General features: G+C 42.5%; 1 non-coding gene across 1 annotated transcript; it reads left to right on the top strand.

Moving 5' to 3' along the window:
• Nucleotides 1-26,049: 26,049 nt before the first annotated feature.
• LOC111826286 lies at nucleotides 26,050-26,172 on the top strand. Its single transcript, XR_002829570.1, has one exon. It is a non-coding gene; the product is annotated as a small nucleolar RNA ACA64 (small nucleolar RNA).
• Nucleotides 26,173-27,110: the final 938 nt, after the last annotated feature.

Here is a 27,110-nt window from a genome sequence, read left to right as displayed (position 1 = left end):
CACTATGCCCTAAAACCTAGTCACCCACACATCTCTTTACATTTCCATAGCTTCTCTTTTTCACATCTGATCTCTCCAAATAGCACTTACCCTAAAATTCTTTGTAAGCTTGGGAGTCCCTAACACTGCCCTGCGTGGAGAAAGCTTCAGTAAATAGTTATTAATCAATCTATAGCTGAATGATTAAAAAAGCAGAACTATAATTGCTCATAGATTTCTTTTTCCAGTTGGAAAAATCAAGAAGGTAATTGTGGTCTTAGATTGTTATAAAAAGAAGAAAACTCCAAGTTAAATAAGTGTTATTTCTAAGGCTGCCATAGCCATGATCGCCTCGCCAAACATTTTTTCACTCTACTTCAGACTAAACATCAAGTCTGTCCAGATTAAGGGTCTATAGTGCCTTAACCCACCATTCCTACTCCTGCTTCCAAACTATTTCTCACCATTCCTTGGGGTCGGTCCTGACCCCTAGTTCTACTGAATCCTCCAGGGCCCAGGTAAGCCTGCCTTTTCTGTGCAATCTTCCCTGACCATACTCCCTGGCCCTCACCTCCTCCTGGGAGTAACGGCCTCTCTGGTTGGCACTCAATCACAGCAATGGAACATATGCTATGCTCTTCTGTATATTCCTGTTTCCTCATCTGAATCTGGCCCTATGCCTTTTTATTCTCCTAGGCTAGGACCTAGGGCCCTTACAGGCCACGCCTATAAGGACTTACTGATGATTGCCCCCTTCTATCAGTTGCCCTCCCTTCTATCAGCACGTGGAGGGGTGAGGACTGGCCAGGTGCACTGACTTCTCAGCCATCCTCTTGGGCTTTTGACAGAACAAGACCAAATGGTTCTTAATAAGCAATCAAATCTTCGCCCACAGCTGTTTCAACTGATGGACTGGGTGAGTGTCTTATGGGAACTTTCCACGTGATTAATCGCTGCCTCGGAGTCCACAGAGCTAGTCCCGTTATCCAAGAGAATGGGGCACTTTTCTCTCATTAGTTGGCTCACCATTTACTCCTGGTCCAGCTAATTTTCCATCTTGCTCCGAGATAAATAAAGATGGCCTATAGTTCAAGGATCTCATCGCCGAAAGGTCAAGAGATGGAAGCCCAGGAGGTTTGTATGCACTTCATCTTTTCCCTTTTAATAAGGTGACCTTACCGGGCTCCCCAAGTACAGTACAACCTAATGTATCCGTTCCTCCTAGCTTGGAATTGGTGAAAATGTCATATGTACTTCAGATCTCCGTCTGTCTGCCTTGTCAGGGAGGAACAGGTTCCCAAAGGAATGTTAAAAGGTGTGTCCGGTCTCAGGAGGAATGTTTCACCTATTTAACGTTTGAACTTATTTTTTAACATCCCTTTTTCGACTTACATGAGCTTTCCTCCCTTTCCTCAATGGTGATTTTCTCTCGGCCTCAAACCTACCTTCCTTTGTGATGCCGCTGCGGGCACTCTGGAATCCATACTTACGCTTTGCCCTCTGATTCCCTGATGGCTTTCGGGTCGTGGGTGCTCGAGAAACCTGGAGAGTTGGAGGCAGGAGTCAGCGGTTCTCAACTTGTGGGTCGTGAACAATGAAAATACATCCTGCATATCAGATATTTACATTACGATTCATAACAGTAGCAAAATTACAGTTATGAAGTAGCAACGAAAATAATTTTATGGTTGGGGGTCACCACAACATGAGGAACTGTATTAGAGGGTTGCAGCATTAGGAAGGTTGAGAACCACTGGCTGCTGGCCTCCTCCCAGCATCACCCTTCGGCTCACTCTTCGCTCTGGCCCTGGCACTTCATTTCAGTAGCAGCATCGGGGTTCAGTTCAGCATTTTCCCAACAGGCACCAGCCTCATCACACTCCCTCAGAGCCCCAGCCGGGCCTTCCCCAGGTTCTCTCATTCTAGTAATTTTCACGCCTCCCCTCTGTTCCTTTGGCCTTAAGCAGGGCAGCTGCTTATTGCAGTCACAGCCTCTGTGACTCCTTGGGTTCTTTTTTTCTTTTTTCTTCTCTTTCAGTTCTAGGATACTTAATTAACAATACTTGATTAAATTCACTCGGTTTAAATAACTGGTGTCATTTCTGTCCCTTGATTGGACCCTGCCTGACACAGATGACGGAGGTGGTTTTATGTGTTTGGTGGTAATACAACTAATTTTAAATAAATTCTTTAACCCATATTTTTCACCATTTAAAATTTCCACCGAATGTGTTGGAATGCATGACATGTTCCAGAAACCATTGTTCTCTCCACCAAAACGTACTGACCGGGCTTTCTGCTAATACTTCAGGACTTAAAACAACACCACTACAAATATCCATTCCTAGCAAGTGAGAATCGATACTGTTCTGTGTTGCCCTGTCCCCCCAGATCCCAGAAAGAGGGGCGTATCCAAGTCAGCCCCACTCTCGCGACTCCTTGCAAGTCCCGGGAGGGAGCAACACAGGCCGCCCCAAGACTTGTCGCCCCCAGGAGGCTGAGGGTCATGGGCCGTTCCTGCTCCTGGCAGCTGGAGGAGAAGCCCCGGGAGGAGCAGCGGAATTGACTTAAATATTCCTCCCACATTGCGCAGCAGGCCTCGCGGGCTTGAGGGCAGGTGCTGTCCTTGGAGCGGCTACTGTGAGGTCAAGGAAATGTCCCCCTGGAGAACTCTGTGCTCAGAGGTGCTGATGCCATTACTCGTTCGGTAGCTACTTCTGTTTATCATATTTTTATTTCTTGTCATTGGGGAATGGAATCTCTGGCAGAGCTGAAGTTTTTAATTTTAATGAGGTCTAATTTAACAATTTTTTCTTCTATGGGTCATGTTTTTGGTGTTGTATCTAAAAACTCGTCGCCAAGCCCAAAGGCACTTTCTCCGATGCTTTCTTCTAGAAGCTTATAATATTGTGTTTTATCTTTAGGTCTATGATCCATTTTGAGCTGATTTTTGTGTGTGAAAGACGTAAGGTGTCTGGATTTTTTTTATTTTTATTTTTTGCATATGAATGTCTAATTCTTCCAGCAGCATTTGTGACAAGGATATCCTTTATTGAGTTGCCTTTTCTCCCATTCCAAAGGTCAGTTGACTATATTTGTTGGGTCGATTTCTGATATCTCTATTCTGTTCCAGGTTCATTCATTTTCTGATAGTGTTTATTTAAGCACCCACAACAAGAATGGAGGGCCATTCTCTTTAGGCACAAAGATGAAAGACAAAGGTGCTGCACGTAGGTAGCTCTTGCTCCTCATAATCAACGCAAGAGCTCACAGTAGAGCTTGGTAACTGCTACAAGGATGTATGCGCAGGTACCAAGAGTTTCCAGAATGCACACAGAGCATCCCGCCATCTCTTCCCACCTCTGTCATGACTGTTTCCATCAGGGCCCAAAGCGCTGTCAACTTTTTAAAAAATATATATATTTTTATTGATTTCAGGGAGGAAGGGAGGAGAGAGAGATAGAAACATCAATGATAAGAGAGAATCATTGATCAGCTGCCTCCTGCACGCCCCCTACTGAGGATAGAGCCACGACTCTGGGCACGTGCCTTTGACTGGAATCGAACCTGGGACCCTTTGGTCTGCAGGCTGACGCTCTATCCACTGAGACAAACCAGCTAGCGCAGCACTGTCATCTTTTCCCTGGATTTGCTCAGTCATCCCCTAACTAGGTTCTCTGATTCTGTGCTTGCCTTTCCTTTAGAGTAAAGTGGAACTGTGTCACTCCTCTGCTCAGAATCGGCAGTGGACTCCCTTCCACCTTGGAGTGAAAGTCAGTGTCCTCACAGGAGCCTTCACACGCTGCTCCCATCATGTTCCTGACTCACCTACTAATTTCACCCCATCATTCTGTCCTGGCCTCTGCTGTCCCTCAAAGGTGCCAGGCAACCTTGTTTCAGGGCTTTGCACATGCGTGGCGCCCTGCCAGGGAGAACTGGCCAGGTGACTGCATGTCCTCTTTCCCACAATCCCTTTCGGTGTTGATACTCTGTACTATCACCATTCATTACCTGCTCAATATTTTCTTTCTTTTTTCTTTTAATCTCTCTCTCTCTCTCTCTCTCGTGAGTTTCAGGAGATTATGGAATTTTGTGTCTCCTTTCTTTCTTTCCCCTCTTTCTCCTCATCCTTTCTTTCCCTCCTTGTGGTGCTTAGAATAATGCTTGGAATATAGTATGAGCTCATCAAATATTTATGAAATGAAAGCATGAAAAAGAAATAGGGACACTTTGGGGTAACCCCGGGGCAATATCAAGGAAAGAGGAGCTTATAAAAACCATTATGGGCATGAGAGCCTGGACATGAAATAAATGCTGAATAAATAAAAAACAACTATTTACTGATATACCTATTTTACAGTTGAGAACACTGAGGCACAAAGCCTTAAATGGTTTCCTACAATCATGCATCCAAGTAGGGGCAGATGTGACATTTGATACTGTAGAGATATTGTGTTGTTTTCTCATTTCCTCATTATAAAACCATAATCACTAAAGCAAGATGAACTAACTGGGTCAAGGGGACTCATTAGAAGCCAGGAGGCGGCTTCATGAGTTAGAATACTTCTCAGTAGGACTTTGAAGGAAGAGAGCCTCAAATGAAAGACAAGGAAAAAGAGTTCTCTATCTTGCTGGGATGCCTGAATGCAGGAGTGTGCACCAGAGGGTCCTGGCACAACCTTGACAAGTAGTCTGGTGACTTTTGCTTGCCAGCTAGCAGAGGCCACGGAAGGAAGGAGGGAGCTGAGTGGCTTTAACATCCCAGCAAGGCCTTCTTCCATTTGCACCACAAGGCAAAATGCTGGAGGATTAGGAACACCTGCCGTAGCTGAGAGAACGACACACGTTTCTCACTCCAGGGCTTGTCCCAGGGCGCACCGGAGATGACCTGGAGAAAGCCGTCCTTACCCGAGTCCTTCACAGAGCATCTCTCTGGACCGCAGCCTGAGATCCCCACTCCAGCACAGGCCTTCAAGGACAACGTGGGGAAGAGGTGAGTGTAGCTGACCACCCAGCATTGTCCAGTGTAGAGGTACGCGCCAGGGGTGGGCATGTCTGCATCCACACCTCACTCCGAGTTCAATTTAAAAGCAAGTGGCATTGAGCTGCTACCATGGTATCACCAATACTCTTCTTGGTGCTGGTGTAGGTCACTGGGTGTGGTCTCAGCAGGCTCTCCATCAATGGTGTTCATAGTCCTTCTTGGTTGGTATGACCTGTTTTACTGAAAACTTATACTCCTAGAGAACAAGTAACACTGACTTGTATTTCCAGGTTTATATAACTGATTCCATGTGGCTTTGATAATCCCATCATATTTTTAGACAGTTACAAAAGATATTTTTCCTCATGGAGTGTCAGGATCATAACTTGAAAAGTTGAGGGCTGTCTTATGAGGAACGTAGAAGATTAGAAAGTCAAACGACTAACTTCAATTTTTTTTTTTAACCAAAACTGATCTAGGAAGAAATGAGGAGAGAGATTCCTTTTGTAAATTCCACAGAGTAAAAAATGCTGCTTTCTTGTTCAAGACTGCTGTAAATTTGTTTCTTAGTTGATTGTCTATCAGAAAATCATAACGTGTTTTAAACATGTTCAGAGTTTCCTCTTTAAATTTGCCATGCTTCTCATGACTCAGTGTACTGGATTGAAAGTTTGCTTTTGGAAATTTAGAAGCTCGCACTGGATTCCTCATTCAATAAAGTGCAACCGAGAAAGAATGGGAACTTTTTTTTCATAGCATACAGTTTCCAGGTCTGCTTTCTTTTGTTATGGTTATTTTTGGACATTCAATATTACTTTGTATTAGTTTCAGGTGTACAGCAGAGTGTTTAGACAATCATGTACTTTTCATAGTGTTCCTCCTGATAATCCAAGTGCCCGCCTGACACTGTAAGAACGGAACATTTTTAAAATTAATGTATTGCCTTGTAATTTTATACTTTTATATCCATTATAAGAGAAAAAAGAGTTTTCTCTGTAATGAATGCATCATGATACCAAATCTCCTCATCCAATGTTTTTATTCTTAGGACCACGTCAGTAAGTCAACTGCTCTGTAAAATCAGTTTTAGGCCGGCCGCAGTGGCTCAGTTTATTGAGGTTTCATCCTGTGCACCAAAAGGTTGCTGGTTTGATTCCTAGTCAGTGCACACACCTGGGTTTCGGGTTTGATCCCTGGAAGGCAACCTATTGCTCTATGTGTCTCTCTCTCACTCTCTCCCTTCCTCTCTCTAAGCATGTCCTTCGGTGAGGATTAAAAATTAAAATAAAAATAAAGTCCGTTTCAGGGATGGAAAGAACAGCTTCATTTTCACTCTTCAGGGTCTGACGGACAGCATCGAATTTTTTCTTTGCACATGGCCACATTTTCTTGTACTCACAGAGAGAGAAAAAAAAGTGTGGAACTCTTTTTTTATTCCCTCTGAGGGTTCTTCTCTTTCTCCTCCTCCTCCACTCGGCTGAAAGGAGCAAAGATAAATGGGGATGGTTATTAAAGGATCACTTGTTACAAATAACTGATTAGGAGTTGGACCGTGTCAACAGTTGTTGCTCGCCAGCCACTTGGCAGAGCTCTGATCACGTTAGGTTTTGAGTAATCAATTTCTTCTAATATGAACCATATTGGATGATTGGGGTTTTATGCCTTCTTATTTCCTTTAAACAGCCTTGTGAACCAAGTGCTTATTATTTTGAAATGCAGCCAAATCCTGGCCACCACAGGAGTCCAGGATTAAGATGGAGAGCTTAGTCCTCTAGATATTTTCTTTTAAAAAAATATTTTTTCTATTGTTGACAGTATTATAGATGTCTCCCATTTCCCTCCCCTTTACCCGCCTCCACCCTGTCCCCCCCCCAGATCTTCTAGATATTTTCTTATGCAGAAAATTCCATTTCTGATTTTATTTTGTATCTGCTGATTATTCAAGTTTTATTAGGAAAGTCACAGTAACCCTATAATCTATGGAACTTTTTCTGTAATAAAGCCATGCTCCTCTTTATTTTGCCTGTTTTAGGTAAACAGTAACCCAAAATTTAGTATTTGAATTCAGTAATAAACAGCAACCCTGGGATGGGTGGAGGCCCAGAGAAAAGAGCATAGGGTTTTTTGGGGGGAAAGCGGGTTTTTTTTTGTCATGCAAATTGACAACCAGCAATGCAGAGGGTTAGACAAGCTGAGAGATTGTGCTTAGAAGTTGTTTGGGCTCACCATGGGAATGGAGCTATAACAGAGTCATGTTCTAAAGGTTACAGAAGCCAAATATTTTGAGATAGATGGGGGAGCAGAAGAAAGAGAGGAACTTCATCTGAGCACCTAGGGATGAGGTGGAGAAGCAGCTAAGATTTGAGCAGAGGTGGCCAACTCAAATGCCTGCATTTGAGCTATGTCAGGCGCAGGCAGGCAACCTACATGCAGGGATGCTATTAATAACATTAAACAACTGATATGGTACCAACACTGACCAATCAGAGCGGACACTGGCCATATCCTTTATTTCCTGGATCTTGGGGAGATTTGGAGGATCCTCAGGGAAGGGTCTGGGACAGCTGGAGAGGCAGGGATACATTTGGAAGGCACAGGATAGTGCTGACTGATCAAACAATGTAAAGTACTTCAAAAGTCTAACAACTCATTGGGATAAACTGTACTGTGGATTATCAACCCCTCCCACAGGGGTAAAGTGGGCTCTGCAGAGACAGCAGAGAGTGGTGTGGACTGTGGTAAACTTGAGTCTCTCTTAGTTGCAATCCAATGGATTTTATGTTCATTGGAAACGTATTTTATAAAAACAATTCTTTAACTCTGTGAGGGTAAAACAGCACATCTACAGGGTGATTGTGGGCATTCGTCATCATATGAGACTTTCTACTCAGATTCTGTCTTCATAGCAGATATAATATAATACCAATGTTTCAGGTAAGAAGCCTCAGGTCTTTTTGACCCCTTCTTTCATTTCTCCATTTCTTTGCTTATTGACTCAACGCTACTGGGACATTATTTTTGTTCTTCATGCTTTGTCATTTACTTACTAATACCTTGGCTCTTTATCTTCATCTCCCAACAAACTTCTTGGAATAGTATCTGAGCCCCGTCTTTCTTGAACCTTGACATCATACAATAATTCATTTGCTTTTTTGTTTATGTATTTAACATTTATTGGACAACATCCATGCACCAGGCACTGTATGAGGTGCTGATATAGAAAGACTTATAAGGCAGTCTTTACTTATTGCTCTCAGGAGCTCACTGTCTATCGAAACTCAACTATCCACTGACAAAGTATTATTGAGATTCTGGTTGACATCATCTTCCTCAGTCCTCTGAGATGTTGATTGAATGGCCTTCTCTCTTTTTTGTGTCCCACTCGCTTCTATACATGCTACCAGAGTGGTTTCCTCGACATCTCATCTCACCTGAGGGCCTCATTCTTGTTCGGTGTTTTAAAGTTTTTATTAAGCTACCTTGCTTTGCAAACCTCACCTCTCCAGGCCCTTCACACCCTTCTCCCTTTCCTTTGTGGCTTTCAGACTTGCTTGCTCAATGCCAAGCCCTCCTAGCTGCCTCAGGTCTTCACCAGGAAAACTTGCAGCAGCCCAGTTCCTCATTGCCAATGGCTTTCTCTGAGCTGCTACTGAGATCACACTTCACACTTGCTGCGTGGCTGGTACATAATGTCACACGTTTCTCATGGTCTGGCTGAAGGTGAAATACCATGTCCAGTAGTGGCAGGATGCCGCTTGGCAAAAAGAACCAGTAGACACTCAGACTGACTTAGCAGAGGGAAATGGGGGAAAGACAAAAAGAGAGAAGGGCAAGTGCGCTTTTTTTTTTTTTTAAAAGGAAATGCTTCCTTCATCTAAATGAGTCGCTGTGAACAGTGTGAGTTTTGAAAGCAGCGCTGCGCAGGCCAGACCATAGAGGCTGGTCTGGTTCCATTCAAAGTTGCTCGCTCCTCACTTGACTGCCAGACCTGTGCCAACCCAAAGCGGAGAAGATACTAGAGAGGGTTGTTCATGGGTGGATGAGGCTTCTCCCTTTCTGCTGCTCAGAGTTGTCTGGTCAATGCTGCTTATATGGACCTCTGAGCTGGTCCTGCTGCCTTTTAAGGATTAGAATAGAAGAGCTATGCCAGCTTCCAGAGATCTGCCTACTTCTATACAAGGAAATGACTGCTATATGGAATGCTATGTGTTGAACTAGGTCCCTCCAAGAAAGATATGTTGAAGTCCTAACCCTTGGTATCTCTGAATGCGACTCTACTTAGCAATCAGTCTTTACTGATATAATCAAGTTAAAATGAGGTTATTAGGGTTGGTCTAATCCATATCACTAGTGTCCTTCTAAAAAGGGGGAATTTGGACATACAGACAAACACAGAGGAAAACGATGTGAAGACACAAAGGGAAAAGACAGCCATGAGACTCGAGTGACACATTCACATGCCAAGGAATTCCAAAGGTCGCTGGTAAACACCAGCTGCTAGACGAGGCCAGACAGGATTCCCCTCCAGAGTGTCAGAGAGAGCGTGGCCCTGCCAACATCTTGACTTTGAACTTCTAGCCTCCCAAACTGTGAGACAATGCATTTCCATTGTTTTGGCATGGCAGCCCTAGGAAACTCATACTCTTTACTTTGTCAACATTCCCACAGCAGGCCGGCCTATGGTCCACCACAAGCCATATAAGAAAACTAGTGGCCCGGTGCATGGATTCATGCACATTGAAAGGAAATTAATTAATTAAATTGCCAGTGTGCATCATATGTACTGGCTGGTCGGTCAGTTATGGAGAGAACCACTGTGTTCTGCAGACTCATTTGCACACAAGGCAGTATTTGTCTATAGGCTAATAATATACAGTACCTTCTTGGTTATTCTAGACCAGTATTATCCATAATGCAGTAGCCACTGTCACATGTGGCTCCTTTTTTAATATATATTTTTATTAACTTCAGAGAGGAAGGGAGAGGGGAAAGAGAGAGAGAAACATCAATGATGAGAGAGAATCATTGATCGGTTGCCTCCTACACCCCCCCCCCCCCCACTGGGGATCAAGCCTGCAACCCGGGCATGTGCTTTTGACCAGAATCAAACCCAGGACCCTTCAGCCCACAGGCCAATGCTCTATCCACTAAGCCAAACCACCTAGGGCCACATGTGGCTCTTTGATTTCACTTATATGTGTAATCTAGAGAATAAAATAAACATGCAGAATAGAAACAGAATAGTAGATACAGAGAACATTCTGATGGTTACCAGATGAAAGAGGGATTGGAGGAATGGGTGAAAATGATGTGAAGGGATTAAGAAGTGCAAAATGGTAGTTACAGAATATCATGGGGATGTAAAGTACAGCATATTAAGTGCTCAATAGTCACATGTGGCTGGTAGCTAGTGTGTTGGACTATATAGTTAGGGAACCTGTCCATCAATGCAGAGCATTCTTTCTACTGGACAGAAATGTGCCGGAGAAGGGGCCCTTCCAATCAGTTGAATGTTCTGGTCAACAGAGACACTGCATATGCCTAAAAAAATAAGGATATAAAACAAGAAAGAGCGAAAAAGGAAAAAGAAGCCAATACAGTGAACACTGAAACTGTACTTTGATAATTATGAAAGGGTGTTATCATCTTGAAGGGTTTTAGAGACAGGAGTGTAAATTTCACCACTCACTGTACTGACCAGGGCCATGATGCTGGCGAGTTGAGAGCTGGGTTGATTGAATGCTAAATAAATCAGCCTTTGCTGTCTCAACTATGGCCCAAATAGAAAACCTAACCGAGCCTGGGGAATAATTTAGGAACATTTAAAGTCATTAGATTCATTAGCTCTGACTCGAGCAAGACAAAATAAACAACCCTCCCAGCCTGACTTGGAACCAGTTCTTCCACCGCCTTCACAGTCAAAGCTAAACCCTCTGAGTTTAAATATTTTACAAATGTTTTTCTTTGTTTGGCTATGTTGATCCTCATTTCTACGTTGTTGTTTTTTTTCAGTGTTTGTTCCATTGTTTTCTGTACCCTAATTACTCACTGTCTCAGAGCTATAGGATGCTAAGGACTGGGGAGTCTAGCTTGTCTTTTGCTTCCAGTCTGCATTGCAGCTCTACAGACTGTCTATCCCTCCTGAGTTCTGGGCCCCAGCCTTCATGGGAGCAGCATCAGGCCAGGAGTGGACCCAGCAGCTCGACCCCTGGCTTTTTTTCATAATGGAATTTTTACATTCTTTCCAAACCTTTGGGTCAGAGTGACATTTAGTTTGCCCCTCTGACCTCTAGCTGCAATTTTCTTTGTCTGGTCTATGGGGAGGGAGACTACATTTCCCTTTTTATTGTGGTTAGAGGGTTCACCAAGGAACAATGGCAGGAATGCAACTCGGGATTCTTTAAATCATGGATCACTAGATAACACTTCTCAGAAAGAGGGGACTCCAGGAATACATCTATCCTTAAGTGACTGGTTGGCTTCAAGAAATGAACCCCCTTCTCTAAAGAATCATTTTATCTGGATTCAAAGAGATACGTGGTGCTGAGATTTGAAATACATTCCTGGAGAAGGACTTCACCCCAACTCCTCAGGGAGAAAAGTCACTATATTCGGCTGCACTGATAACTGTGATTTGGACGTTTACTTCTTTTTTCTCCACCAGAAAAATGTTGTGTTAGTTATGTTGCCAAGAGCTACAGAGCTGAGTGGGCTCTAATGAAGGCTTATTAGAGTGGGATGACGGAGAGGCTGCTGGTAAAACAGGCTAATTGTCTGCTGGTGCCCTGTGTGCTCCTTAAGAAGACTTGGCCAATGGGCTGCTTACCTTCCCATGGCCAGGCATCTGATTATGTAATTGACAGGTTATGATGTCAGCCAAGAGGGAGGCTGAATAGATGAAGCAAGAGAGAGATGTTTAATGGGAGAACATTTTTGATGTTGAGGGTAGAGAGGTTCTACCACATTTTCAAGCCGTCCCCTCACCCCAGGCTTTCTGTCCTCCCCCTGAATATGGAAGATACATGGTATTTCTCATCCTAAGAAATTCAACAAATAAAAATCCAACAAAAGGACCCAGAACATCTTTTGAAAAATAGCCATTATTGGGGGAAAAAACTGTCAAAATTACCAAAGAATAAATACATATGCAGGATTTCTTTGAATAATGAGATTTGGCAGAAATCTGGTTTGATGCAAATTCATTAATTTTTTTTCTCCACTTGGCTTCTGGCCACTTCAGGATTCATTCATATTGGTTTATAATGAGATGCCTTTTCTCTTATATCAGAGCCCTTCTAGACAGACAGTTCTTGGTTTCTACTCCCACATTTGTAGCTGCAGCCCAGACCGCCTTCTTGGAGTCCAGATCTGTACACTCAATCATCGCTTTGGCAGCTTTTCTATTTGATCCCATGACATCTCAGAATTAAGTGTCCAAAGCTGTCCTTCAACCTCAAATCTGTCAACCAAAATTCTTCCCATGTCCATTTTTATTTTTTTAAAATATATTTTTATTGATTTTAGAGAGGAAGGGAGAGGGAGAGAGAGAGAATCATTGATTGGCTGCCTCCTGCATGCCCCACACTGGAGATTGAGCCTGCAACCCAGGCATGTGCCCTGACCGGGAATGGAACCTCCTGGCTCACAGGTTGACGCTCAACCACTGAACCACGCTGGCTGGGCCCATGTCAATTTTTAGTAATTCCCAAAATTCACCAGCTTAGGCCAAACACCTTGGATTCAACCTTCTTTTTGCTCCCACATCCCACATCTACCAGACGGAAAATTCTCTTCGAAAAAAATCTCCAGAATTTGACCACTTCCCACCTCCCCCACTGCTACCATTTGCCACCACCATCTCCCACTTTGGGACACTGTCACAGGGACTTAAATGACCCCATTTGATGTTCTACTAAAATTCTGACCTTCAGTCAGATTTAAAGTGCTTCCCGTCCCCACTTTCTGAATCCTGCACTGGGGAGGGAGAACGGATGCTTCTGTCCATGCCCCCACCTTGTTCTACTTTTCCAACCCCTGTTCACTATCCCAGGCTTTTGACTCCGGAATTGGGAAGAATAAATTAAGAAAATGGACAGCATTCAGAGATGGGTAGTTTTTTATGCTCTGCCCTTGATGTTCATGAAGACATAGGTCTTCCCCTTGGGATGCATTTTGTGGTTTTTAGGAAACTCGCCCACTGGGAACCCCCAGTGACCAGCCCTGTGATGTGGGATGCGGTTGGCCATTCAGCAGCACAAGCTCTCAGCCCCTGACATGGGGCCTTCACCCCATGACTCTCTGGTAAACCTCTTAAGCAAGGTCTCTTTGAAGATGGCTCCAGCCTGGCTCCCACGAGGCCCATGTGTGGTGGGTGGGAACCTCTCCTACATCCTTGCCTATGTGGAAGCGCAGTTCACTCCCAATGCTGCTCACTGACTTCCTCTGAGTGCTGCTCCTTAGCACAGCTGAGCCCTGGCCTCTCCCCTTTAGATACTTCAGCTGAGTCAGACACCAGTCCACAGGGACGCCCCTGGAGCCCCCACACTAGATCTCAGAATGGGGAGGAGGGCAAGACACCCCTCTTCTTCCCTTTGTCGGGGGGACAGGGCAAGGGAGTGGGTACAGAGCCTAGTGAGAGCTTCTTCAGAGAAATTCTTGCTCTCGGCCTCTTTCAACTCCCAGCCTGTTGTACGCTCAAGATTGGTGCTAGGTTAGGGATTGACAAATGGGGGCCTTGCAAGGCCTGTGGGGCATGTGACAGCTACTATTTTGTTGTCAGTCTATGGGGCAGACAAACAGAAAGAGCTCCACACTTTAAAATAACAAGAAACGAGTTGGGGTTGTCAGGGTGTCCCCTGGTTCTCCCTCGCTCTCACCTGCCTCCTCCTCCTGGGCTCGGAGCCTTCAGGTGGTCACTTTCTCCTCCATGTCAGGTCTCTGCTTAGACAGAGCTTCGCACAGAGACCTGCGTTGCCCGCCCAGTCTAAACCAGCCCCTCTCACACTCTCTCAGCTCCCTCTTCTTTTCCTCCATGGATTATGAACGTGTGTGATCAGCTGTGTATCGATGTGGTTGATTTCTGTCTCTCACACCAGACTGTTGGCTCCAGGACACAGGCTCAGCTCCTTTGGTTCACAGCAGCCTCCTCGGGGCCCAGGACAGAATCCAGCACACAGCTCCTGCTCAGAAAGGGTGGGGACCTACAGCGCAGTTTCATGCCATGTTGCCCTGTGTGACTATTGGCTCTGCTGCTGACTAGCCATGGCTTTCAGGGAAGTTCCTTTCTTTAGCTGTAAAGGTGGGGCAACAGTGATATCAGTTCTTAGGTGATATTATCTGGATGAAGACAAATAAGTGTTTAGAAGCGGGCCTGGCACATAGCAAGTACTTTAAAAGTGCTGAGGCCTGGCCGGCGTGGCTCAGTGAGTTGTATTTTATGGTGTGGAAGTGCACAATCTGTTTTCCCACTCACTCCTTGGAGGGCATCTGGGTTGTTATAGGAACAATTAAAATAGAAATATGACTGGCTAACACGAGTATATGAAATTTGATATCAAGTTCAATTTGAAGCAAAATGATGACATTATAGAAGTGCTACAGATTTGATGATGAAAAGATTTAGTAAAACATCAGTTATTTTATGGTGTCTTGAAGTTATAAGAAACTTTACATCACTCTGGAAAAATGTTCATCCAACTATGATGTCTCTAGTTGTTAAAAGAAATACAATGTTTATAAACCCAATGATAGTTATCAATTTGCATGGCTCTCATAGAGCTATGGGAGATTCTTTTAAAACTAGAGATGTAGAGAATGTTCTATTTTTTGTTATTTTTGTGAAATTCACAAAAGATACATAAAATTAAAGCACTGGAAGTACTTAGATAAGAATTCCTTTCAAAGGTGTACAATTCTTGATAATTTAGGTAAGATAAATTGTCTCAGTGAGAGTTAAATGATCCTTTTGGGGTATAACAGAAACATGCTATAATTTACTAAATGCATCAAATTACTGGGCCCCTACATAAAGAAAAAAATATCATCTAAATATAAGTTTCCTTTTAGGGTAGTGGCTTACTTTTCCTGTTTCCCAAGATGCCTGCAGTTCTTATGTGCTTTTTATATGTAGCATTAATTTCGCAACACAATGCTCTTGAGAATTCACAGCATATCTCGTTTCCGCAGAAAAGTATTTTAGAGGATTACATTGCTTGGTTTTGTGTTACTGGCCCCACATAATCTCATATGCTCTATTTGACTGGATGAAAATTACCTTGGACGGTTTGGGAAATTTTATGGATGATGATGTAGATATCTATTTCACCATCATATCTGCAACTGACATTCAGTTTTCTCCAAGGAAGCGGACATAGGCACTGGTTAATCTCTAAACCTCTTGATCATGATAAAAAGTTAGCCAACTATAAGCAGTCAGGAAAATTAGTTTTATTAATACCTGCTTCCTGAGATTTCCTGAGACAGTTGCTAATGCAATATTAGGTGGGAATAATAACAAAATGACTAGATGAGCCACAATTGGCTGGGAAAATTCTCTTCTCAAGTGATGGAATCTAAAATGCCAATTACATGTCTTCATGTCATGATGTAAGCATAAGATAAAAGTAATGACATGTAATTAATTAGTAAATTGTGGGAAAATGATGGCAAAGCAATCTTTGACAGCCTGGAAAAGGAATATTTCTTAAGCTGACAGTGTATTTCACTGTACTGGAAGGTGTGTTTGAATAGAGCCATAAGGAATTGTCATTGTTGTTGGTCAAAAACTGACAATTGTATGTGGTCCGGTCTATACAAACCACACATTGGACAAGACACTTCTAAACAGCAAAATCGCAGCCTGCTCTCATTGTGGCGGGTGAGCAGGGATGAGATGGGGAGAGAAGGTGTAGCAACTGGATCACATGACACAGGAGACAAGAAGTCAAGTCTTTTGTGCAGCAAGCTAGTGATTTTTAAAAAAATATATATTTTATTGATTTTTTACAGAGAGGAAGGGAGAGAGATAGAGAGTTAGAAACATCGATGAGAGAGAAACATCGATCAGCTGCCTCCTGCACATCTCCCACTGGGGATGTGCCCGAAACCCAGGTATATGCCCTTGACCGGAATCGAACCTGGGACCTTTCAGTCTGCAGGCCGACGCTCTATCCACTGAGCCAAACCGGCTTTGGCAGCAAGCTAGTGATTTTAAAATGTTGAGCAACTGTCAGTCCTTCAGCCTCATCAGCACCTCTGTGCAGAGAGGTGTTCACAGGTGCATTGAAGTGTGAGTCTGGATCAGTCTAGAGAAAGAGGAACCAGCCATTCCCAGCATGACAGGGACCTGCAATCGATGCTAAAACAGTATGGAGAAAAAAACATGGAAAAGGCAAAAAAAATAAATAAATAAAAATCATGGAAAGATATGGGTACTACAGGGAAAGCAGCAGTGCCTTGTATATATTTCTATCCTGGTGTGTGACATGTTTATTTGTTGCTTTATAAAATAGCTCCTGTCTTCCCCTCCTCCCCCCCGCAACAGATCTGTGGGCGGTACTTGTGTCACTTGAGAACTGCTTTGGATTGATGAACTAGCACACTCCAGTGAGGAACAAAGCCACGCTTCTCTATTTGAAATGTGGCTGCGTTTCCAGAATGAGTTGTTCTGGTTGTTGGCACAAGTAGCCCATGTCAGTTTTAAAAATCATACAGCGTCCTGGATCTGAACTTCTGTTAGCCGCTCTGCCCAATCCCCTGTCTTTGGTGCATTACCAGACGTGCAGGGGAGACTATCAGAGGCTCCTGCGTGCGGAGCATTGGCTGCACACAATAGGAGATAAAAGGAAAGCAGTCGTTCTGTTTCGTGTGCAGGGCTCAGTAATGGTCTATGTTCTCTCTAGTTGAAGAGGGAAAGCAAGGACATGAGGCCAGACAGAGTTTTGGAGTTATTCTCAAGGCACTTTCCTGGTCCCCCAGGGAGCATAGATGGAGAACAACCACCACACAGAGTAGGTAAAATAAAAATTTAACGCGCAGTTATAAATCCTGTAGAAAGGGGTCGTGTTTATATCCTTGTCTGTCTCTGAGTGACTGTGGGGCATTGACTGGCGCTGACTTTTAAGAGAAGACTCAGACAGCGACCAGTTGAAAATCCACACGCATGGCAGAGAAGCTATTACAAAGGAGAGCAATGCTGAAGTGAGGCTAGGAGCGGGGAGGGGAAAGCTTAGATCATTACAGGCACCCTTTGCTTTCTACAAAGTTCCTTTCTGCTAAAAGATGAACTCAATGCTCAAAGCTTTCGACTCGTTTTTCCTTAAGAGGCTATTTACAGCCTACTATAGGTCACTCAAATGAAAATGTAAACAACCATGGGAAACATCAATTCTATATGAATTGAGACCTCGTGAAGAATCCAAGTTATTTATTTATTTTTTAAATATATTTTATTGATTTTTTACAGAGAGGAAGGGAGAGGGATAGAGAGTTAGAAACATCGATGAGAGAGAAACATCGACCAGCTGCCTCCTGCACACCCCCTACTGGGGATGTGCCCACAACCTAGGTACATGCCCTTGACCGGAATCAAACCTGGGACCTTTCAGTCTGCAGGCCGACGCTCTATCCACTGAGCCAAACTGGTCAGGGCCCAAATTATTTTTGCTTTTAGAGCACTTTCAACATGTGTAGATTGTAATTCAACGTTCATGCACTGTGCACATTTCACTCCCACGCATCTATCATGTGCAAGAATGTAACACCAGGCATCAGGCTGCTGACATTGTCTGTGTTTACAAAGATAATGCAAGAAGAAAAAAGTCATGGCAAATCTTCAAAAAAGTAGAGTTGACCTGATTCTTCCTCAGTCTGAATCACTTTAAAACCACATCACATTCTTCTCGGAGATGTCCTCTGCTTCTGATTTGGTCACCAGGAAATAGTTAAGCTCACATGAGTATTATTTATTTTTAAAAAAATATATTTTTATTGATTTCAGAGAGGAAGAGATAGGGAGAGAGAAACATCAATGATGATAGAAAATCATTGATCAGCTGCCTCCTACACACCCCGTACTGGGAATCGAGTCCACAACCTGGGCATGGGCCCTTGACTGGGATCTCCTGGTTCATAAATCGATGTTCAACCACTGAGACATACAGGCCAGGCTCAAGTTAATATTATTAGGAAATTCTGGGGAAGCCAACATGACTAAGATTGGAATGTATCATTATAATTTTAGATAACATGAAATTGGCTGCAAACACGTTTTCTTGAGGACAGATTTCTGGTTTATTTCTTAGGTTTCACATCCCCGTGGCCAAAATAAGTACAAATATTTATCATCCCACTGTATTTTACCAACCATTCCTCTCCCTTCGCAACGCAAACTCAGTCAAGATAGTGAAGCCTGTTCCCTTCCACATGGCCTGCCGTGGGCCTGCCAAGAAGCAGGCACGCAAATGGCAGTATCTGAAAGGCTGCAGATTGAACGAATAAAGCGGGTGTTTGAAAGATCAGATGAACAAATCGCACCATGTTAACCACGTGGTCGGATTTCATCCTCCCCCTTCATGTTTTTCTATTTATAATATTTATTTAAACATATCTCAGGGGTGAGGAAACATTGTCGGCAGTCACATTTCAAAACCTTTCTGCTTTTTTAATGTTTTCAACCATCTCTTGACCAATAACCTTGGCTTGAATTTTACAGACGAGGCTGAGCTCCGTATCACTCGCATGCTTTCACTTTCCTCCCGGTCACCTCTAAAATCCCTGTGTCCATTGACTGGTGTCGTTGTAAGAGAAATGGGCAGGGGACTTAGACACAGAAATACAGGCGAGAAGGCCACGTGAACACAGAGGCAGAGACTGGAGCTGGCCTGTTGTAAACCAAGCAAACCTAGAGCTACCAGAAGCTGAACGAGGCAAGCAAGGATTCCCCCAGGGCCTCGAGGAAAGGTGGTCCTGCCAGCACCTTGATTTTGGACCTCCAGCCTCTAGCGCAGTTAGAGAATAAATTCCTGTTGTATTAAGTTACCAAGTTTGTGATAGTCTGGTATGGCAGCCCTACGCAACGAATACAGTTTGATGAAGGTTGTATTTGTCAGTCTCTTGACTACCAAGTTACTAGTTTTCCCTCTCCATTCTCACCGCATGAAAGCAAGTCGCTAAGTCCAGCCCACACTTGCAGGGCGAGGAGGTTACGCTCCACATTTTGAAGTGGGGGAGTATTTGGCATTCCTCTACAGGAAAGATTTGTCTCTTTTTCCCCCATTTATTTATTCAGTTATTCATTTATACTATTATGGCCTTACGTATGTTTACCTTAAATTTTGGTCAATGGGAGTTCTCACCAATCGGCTATTGTGTCCCTTTGACATGTCCCCATCCTTTTTTTTCTTTTTTTTTAGTATTCCTTTACTTACTGGTATCTCCATAGATTTTTGATGCCACTAATCACATACCAAACTCCCAAGCACTTTTTATTCTCTCCATCTGGATGCATTAGTGTGCGTGTGTGTGTGTGTGTGTGTGTGCATGTATGGGTATGTGTACGCCCATACCATGTTGTCATTACTATGGCTTTTTGGTTTGTCTTATTATGTGGTAAGGAGAGTTCCTCCATCTCCTCTGTACCTGCTGTTCTTCTTTCTCAAAATTATCTTAGTTATTTGTATTAGAGTTCTCGAGAAGTGTGAACATTATCTGTGTCACACATTATTGCTTGGATGACCCCAAACATTATTTCCAGCCTATTTTTGAGCTACCAAGGATTCCCTAATGAAATATTCTGATTTCCTAGTTAGGGATGGTTCTGCCAGTGAAATGTAAGCTGGAGTCTGTTGTGAGGAGCGTTCCTGTGGGGGGAACAATAGTTTTCTTGAAAAATGAGATGGATGTACCTGGCACAACCTTCCTCCTTCCATTTGCCCTTAAATGTGGATACAATGCCTGAAGCCATGGCAGCCACCTTGTACCCAAGATGGAAAAGACAAGAGTTGCAGAAATGATCTCCATGGTATTACTGCATCCATGAATGAAGGCAAGCACTATTTGCCTTCAGATAGTGAGAAAAATAAACTCTCATTTGATGAAATTACTATAAGTTGAGCTTTTCTGGTATGTGTAGCTGAACAAAAGCTTCAACGGCTATGTAGCTTGTTTTCTGATCTATTTCCTAATTGGATATTGCTGGCATAGGGAAACACCACTAATTTATGTAGTTGGGTTTTGGGTCTAATGATCTTGCTGAGTTTTCTGGTTAGTTCTATTGAACAACTAGGTTTGTCTGTTGGATTGATTTGCTCGCGTTTTCTATGTGGAGGATCAAATCATATAGAAGTAATGTGAGTCTGTGTCTCTTCCCAATCCTAATCAGAATTCCTTCATTTCTTTACCTCAATGTACTAGCCAGGACTTCACAGTTCCAACAGTTATTCATTCTACAAATATTTACTGTTTTAGGCCAGACATTGTTCTAGTCACTGCAGTGACCGACGCCTCCTCCACTATGCTAAGGATATTCTTTTGTTGCTTATCCTAAAGAGAATTCAAGTAAAGTTTCTCTTTACCATGAAACATACTGAGGTTTTGGCAAATAGCCTTTCTAAGGCCAAGGGAATTCTATCTATTTCTAGTTTCCAATAATTAGAAATTAATTTATTAAATTGTATTAGGATCTTTTTATGGACTGATCATGGTAGTGGTGTGATTTTTCTTCCAGTGTTAATTTGCTCTAGGACCCATTTGTTCATCTTTCTAACAGCCTAGAGCAGTGGTCGGCAAACTGCGGTCCCTTGAGTGTGGCTCTTCCACAACATACCACGTGCGGGCGCGCACGTACAGAGCGATTGAAACTTCGTGGCCACACTCAAGGGGCCAAAGAGCCGCATATGGCTCTCGAGCCGCAGTTTGCCGACCACTGGCCTAGAGTATCCATAGAGCTCTCCTCCAACACCATATTTCAAATGAATCAAATTTTTTTTCTATCAGACTTCTTCACTGTCCAACGTTCATGTCCATACATAGTAATTGGGACTCTATTGTGTGAACAATCTTAGCCTTGGTCTCTATTGATACATCTTTGCTCTTGCTCTTTCCTGAATCTTCCTTTGTTGCCCTGGTGAGTCTCAGCTTTCTGTGGATTTCTTGGCTGCAATCCCCATGTCTTCATTGTCTATTTCTTCCGTAGTGAAGATTTTTTACTTCTTGATGTTCAGATGCAGTTCTGCTTTGGCACTTTCTTTCACTCACTTCCCTCCGAAGTTATTTCAAATCCCTGTTACTTTCTGCACGCAACCATTTCCCTTGTAATTTCTTCTTTAGCCCAGGTGTTATTTCTTAGAATATGTTCCTGTTTCCAAATATGCCAGCTGTCATACTTTTTTTTTTATCACCTCTGGCCCAGTCTGGTCGGTAAGTTCACTGAGACTGTCTTTCCTTACCTGCCACGGATATTTTATGCCTCTATACGGGCTTAATGCACTTTTATGATAGAACTGGTAGTTCTCAGAAAATTACAAAATTGATGTTTACACAGCATCGTTGTCATTGCAGGCTATGCTGATTGATTTTTTTCTGCCAGACTGTAAAGAATTATCCTCTCAAGAAAGTCATATCCTATAAATCTCTCAGCTGAAGAGGACCATTGAACAAACAAAAAGCTTAAGAATTGCAAGTAGATGATTATATTCTTACTTTTGATGCAGCTCATATATCAACCTAGCGATTGAGCAACTCTCTCCCTCCTTTCATTATGAGGGAAGCATGCCACAAAGCTGTAAAGGCCTGGAAAAATAATGACACAGCACTGTTTTCAGCTCTGTATCTATTTGTTTGCTCAACCCAATGAAGCCAAATGACGTATATAGATCTATAGATGCCATTTCTTGTTTTCATATCCCTTCACACATGTGGCTATTTCACTGTCTGCTGAAGATATTTGAAACTCCTCTCCACCTTAAATAAATTGTTGGGGGTTTATCACTTTGCTAGAAATGATGAACTAAGAGTCATTATATGTGGGTCCCTGAAAGACATAAATATGTATAAATTTCCGTTTAAAATTTCTCTGTTAATTTTAAAACACAGAGACTAAGATATGAATTACGGACACATCTTAAATCACTTACTGGCACAAGGCATTCATAAATAGTTTGATCAAACAGTCCTTCCATTGCTAGTTCTATGCTATTTATTATCCCGACCCTAACTATTATTTATGGATGACAGCCTAAAGACAGTGACCTCGGATGAACGACTGTTCTGCGGCATCTATTGGTCACAGTGAAGAAGTCACTATGGAAACTGTGGCCTCTTTCCCCCTCCCCTTGCCCACCCTCCTCCCATTCACTGTTCAAGAGCTTCTGGATACATTCATGTACACTGCACGGGCAATGAGAATTGTGGAGCAGATGACCTTAATTTTGAATGCAGAGCCAAGTTCCTTGGAGGAAAGAGGGATGTCTCTGATGTAGGGAGATGGACTGGGAAAGAGATACATCCTTGGCCAAATAGAATGTATTTCAAAGAGCCCCACCTAGTCCAAATCAGTTAGGGGACCTCCAACCTCCCCACCCCCAGCCAAAGGCACGTTTATCTGTAGGACTTAGTTGTTTATAAGGCACATCTGTTTCTGCTTTTTTTATCAATTCTTTGGGTATGAAATGTGTTTCCAGATATGAAAACTCAGTTTGTAATATTGTGTCTATAGGGAATGATGATTCAGCTTAAAACATCATGACTTGTGCCAGTGGTTGTCCAAGGAACCAATCAATAGGTTGTAGGTAGGGGATCATAGGCATCTGAATATTTCTGTGTTTATTTCTTTTTGTACAGGGGCATGTCTCAGCACAGACAATGTGCTCTTTATCTCATGAGCATGTTCAGTCATTCACTCATCCAACAGAGGATGTCCATGTTCTGCCTCATATTTTTAGCAGAGGTGAATGCTACCCCTTTCCCACTGGGTGGGGGACTAGCGGAGTGAACACTTCAGTGTCTTTCTCTTTGGATTAACCAATTTTATTGGTCAGTGCCATGGCCTGACAATGGGAAATTTCTCTCTTTAGAAATGCTTGTGGTCCACGTTCATGCAAAACGGGCCCACATGACTGTTCTCCACATCATAGCTTCCTGGAAGGGGCTTCTTAATGGACTAGGGATAGAGAAGGGGAAGTCTGACATTAGTCTGAGGTTCTAACTGCGTTATCAGTCTTGGTCCTTCCTTACCTCCTTCCTCCCTCCCTTCCTTCCTTCCTTCCTTCCTTCCTTCCTTCCTTCCTTCCTTCCTTCCTTCCAAAGAACCGAAAGATACTTACTACCTTTTGGACTCCTAAGAAACCTATCTGAATGGGAAGTACTTCTACTTGGTCTTCATCCATATTTTGTTGACAATTTGCTCAGCCTCAGATCAACTCTTTAAACATCTGCTGTGGGATCAGTTTCCCTAAAGCCTCTCAATTATGTCCCACCCTGGAGTAGGTTACCAGACTTGCCTACTGGATCCAGAGATAGGACTCTTTTGTAGGCACTGGAGTCATCTAAGTTTGGGTTTGCACATTTTACTTACATGTGAATCCCTGGTTGGGTTTTGTTAAATGCAGATTCTGACACAGGACCTCCGGGTGGGCTCTGAGAATCTGCATGTCTAACAAATGCTCAGGTGATGCCCATCTGCTGGTCTGCAGACCACACTCTGAGGAACAGCCCTAAGTTTTAAGGACCTTGAGTAGTAAATTTCATGTTTTATTCCTTAGAACACGTTTCTATCTTTTTTTCTGTATCCTCTCTGGTTTATTAGAGATTCAATCATTTATTTAGCAAATTTTTTTCCAGCACCTACAATATGACTGGCATTACTGTTCACAATTAGTGAACAAAACAGGTAAACACCCCTGCCTTTCAGGGAATACCATAGTTTAAGTATGACTTCTAAGTAAGAAACAAATGCCATATGTCTGTTATACTACCTTTCTTCTGTCCCTAGTTTCACAAAGTAACAGTTTAAATTATTATCACAGGACAAAGACACATAGCCCCACTCTTTCTTACCCGTGGTTGTATGTGGTGGTCTCTACTTAATGCTGTTTTAATTTTAATAGGAGCTTTAAGAATACTCAAACTGCTTACAATATTATCCTTTTTTTTTTTTTTTAAAGAAAAATCAGCTTGTATCTTCTGGTTGAAAGTTGTTAAAAGGATAAACCATGAAGAAAGAGAATGCTAAAACTTTTGCAAAATAAGCATTTTTTTTTATAAAAGAAAATTTGAGTTCTATATCTCTACAAGTTTTCTTTTAGACTGACTTTCCCTCACTTATTATTTTGCTTTTCTTTTTCACCACAGGAAGGAATCCTCAATAAATGTTAAAATTCAGGGTGTCCTGGTGCGCGTTTCTTTCCACAATACATTTCAAGGCAAAGCATTTGAAGTGGAGGAAACTTCAAAGTTGAACCCCAAGCTTTTGAAGTGGCTCCCCCCGAGACTGGCTTTTAAAACAAGAGACTAATGTGCTTACTCTCCCTTGTGCTTCACACATGACGGAGAGGAAATCTGTAGTGATAATCAGCGCCTCTACCAGGGCCTAAAGAATTTAAACCAACATGCATGAGTAGCCAAATGGTCATTTAAGATTTTGGAGGTGAAGTAAAAAGAAAATGTGTTTGAGAGTATAGAAGGAAGGTTGGAGGCTCTCTTTACTATCTGTGAACACTGGGTTAAAACAACTTTAATTTTCAAGCTTGGTTTGGAAGATTATTTTTCTTAATCCTCACCTGAGGATAATTTTTTATTGAGTGAAAATGACTGTGAGGTGACTATAAAAAATGCAAATTTAAGATATTTAAACTAACCCACCTCATAGAGCTCAAGCCAATCTGTTTTTAGTATGTGTTTAAAATGAGGTCAAATGTCCTTTGAAATAGAATAAAACAATAAACAGAGATTTTCAGGAAAGTACAATAAAACCACAATATCTAGTTCCCTTTTTTTTTTAAAAAAGCAAAAATATTGATAGGATAATTGGTTGTGATAAAATAGTTCTAATAGGTACAAATCATAATTATATGGCAGGTTCCCTTGTTTTCTAAATGAAGTTGTAATTTTCTAGAGCTTTCTAAACTCTAAATTTTTATGTTAATCAATGACATGTCATGCTGGAAAAAATCTCAAACTCGATGTCTTTTAATTTTGAATTTATCGTCTCCAACAAGGGCTGAAAGAATTAAATACAAAGGAAATACAGAAGCATAAATCTTACAATGCCAAACTATGATAAAAAGATACACGTTGAGAAAATAATATGTGATTTCTATCTGAGCATCACCTTAGAAGTGAGGCCTCTGCTATGCATGTTACACGCATTAAAATGCTCAGTTTCCTAAATTCCTGTTACCTCATTTCATTGGTGAGAAAACGGGCTTATTGAACTGAGTAACCTGCCCAAGGTGACATGGCTGAAGACGAGGAACTGAGTGTGGTCTGAACTCTGTTGATTTCGCAAATCCATTCACTCTGCCCCTGAGCAATCACTGTTTTCTCAACTGACCCGCGCCCCGCCCCTCTGTGAAGAAGACAAATTGTTACAATGTGATTTTATAGATGGAGAAACTAAGGTTCAGAGATGTATTTTTTTTCTATGAAGAAAAAAAGTTAAGAAAAACAAAACTAGTAAACAGCGGCAGCAGGACTCAGGCGAGTTTATAGTTCCATCTCTTTCTGCAAAATGGAAGTTCACAAGTTAATTCCTGCCCTGGCCTGTGTGGGTCAGTGGTTAGAGTGTAGGCCCAGGCATCAAAGGATCAGGGGTTCGATTCCCAGTCAAGGGCACGTACCTGGGTTGCAGATTCAATTCCCTGGCTCCGATTGGGGCATGCAGGAGGCAAACAATTGATGTGTCTCTCTCACATCTATGTTTCTCTCTCTCTCTCTCTCTCTCTCTCTCTCTCTCTCTCTCCCTCCCTCCCTCCCTCTGAAAACCCAATAAAAAATTATCCTCAGGTGAGGATTAACAAAAATAACAGGTTATTAAATTGGCATAAACTGGGATAGTAATTTGGCACTATCAAAAATGTCCAATGGTCGGCGTTGGTTGAAAATCACCCGCGGCCTTGGCCGTGACTGTGGGTGAGATTCGGCGCCCAGAGCCACCTGGGGCCTCAGCTCACTGTCCACACGATGTGGGGAGGTGAAACCCAGGCCCGACACGCGAAAAAAAAAATGTCCAGTGGCCCTAGCTGGTGTGGCTCAGTTGGTCAGAGCATCATCCCATGCACCAAAGGGTCACAGGTTCAATTCCTGTTTGGGGCACATACTGGATGCAGCCCATCAAGGTTTCTGTCTCTCCCTCCCTCTCTCTTTACAAATTAATAGAAACATATCCTCAGGTGAGGTTTAAAAAAAAGAAAAAGAAAAAGGTGACTAAAAAAACAGTCGATTCCTTTTCTCTGTTTTTTTTTTTTATCTCTACATTATTAAATGCTAAAAATTATTTCTTCACTCACTTGTCAACAAATATTTCTGGTATTTTACTTATGAGGCGATTAAAATATTTAAGGGAGTTAGAATATTTAAGATGCTTTTCACTAATTCTTGTCTCCAGGAAAGTAAAAAGAAAACTTTTCTTGTTTGAAGCAAACACCAACGAAATCTCAAGGTAGTACCTGTCTCAGCTTCCATATTTATTTTTAATTTTTATTTCAGGCCTCCAATAAGTTGGATCAAATTTCAGTCAGCTGAGGCACGACTTAGTTAATTTTGCTGGCACATTGCCTCCTTGACTCGGGAAAAGTCAAGGCCTGGTCGTGTCTGTGGCCAGAATGATCTCTTTGTGCCCTGGAGGACATGCTTGCCTACTTTAAAGCAGGAACAAACTCAAGTCAAAGGAGGGCTTTAGTGGGGAAGACTGTCTTTATGCTTGTGGCAGTCTGAAATTGAGGTGGGAGCAACAAGTGTGTTATTATCAAGAGTAAAAGATACTTGGGATCGGGGCAGTATTATGTGTCAACCTTTTCCAATTTCTTTGATTTTTAAATTTGTATTTGTAAACTAAGGCTTATGACAACACTTAAGCTTAAGGCCTGTGTGACCTTTACATCCCCATGTCTTTTACAGCTATGGTCTGATAGTGGGGGGAAGTGTTTGGGGT

The sequence above is a fragment of the Myotis lucifugus genome, unplaced genomic scaffold (genome assembly GCF_000147115.1).
Source record: "Myotis lucifugus unplaced genomic scaffold, Myoluc2.0 scaffold_65, whole genome shotgun sequence".
Lineage (NCBI taxonomy): Eukaryota > Metazoa > Chordata > Mammalia > Chiroptera > Vespertilionidae > Myotis > Myotis lucifugus.
Note: the sequence above shows the minus strand (reverse complement) of the source record. Positions and strands in the feature narration are given on the sequence as shown.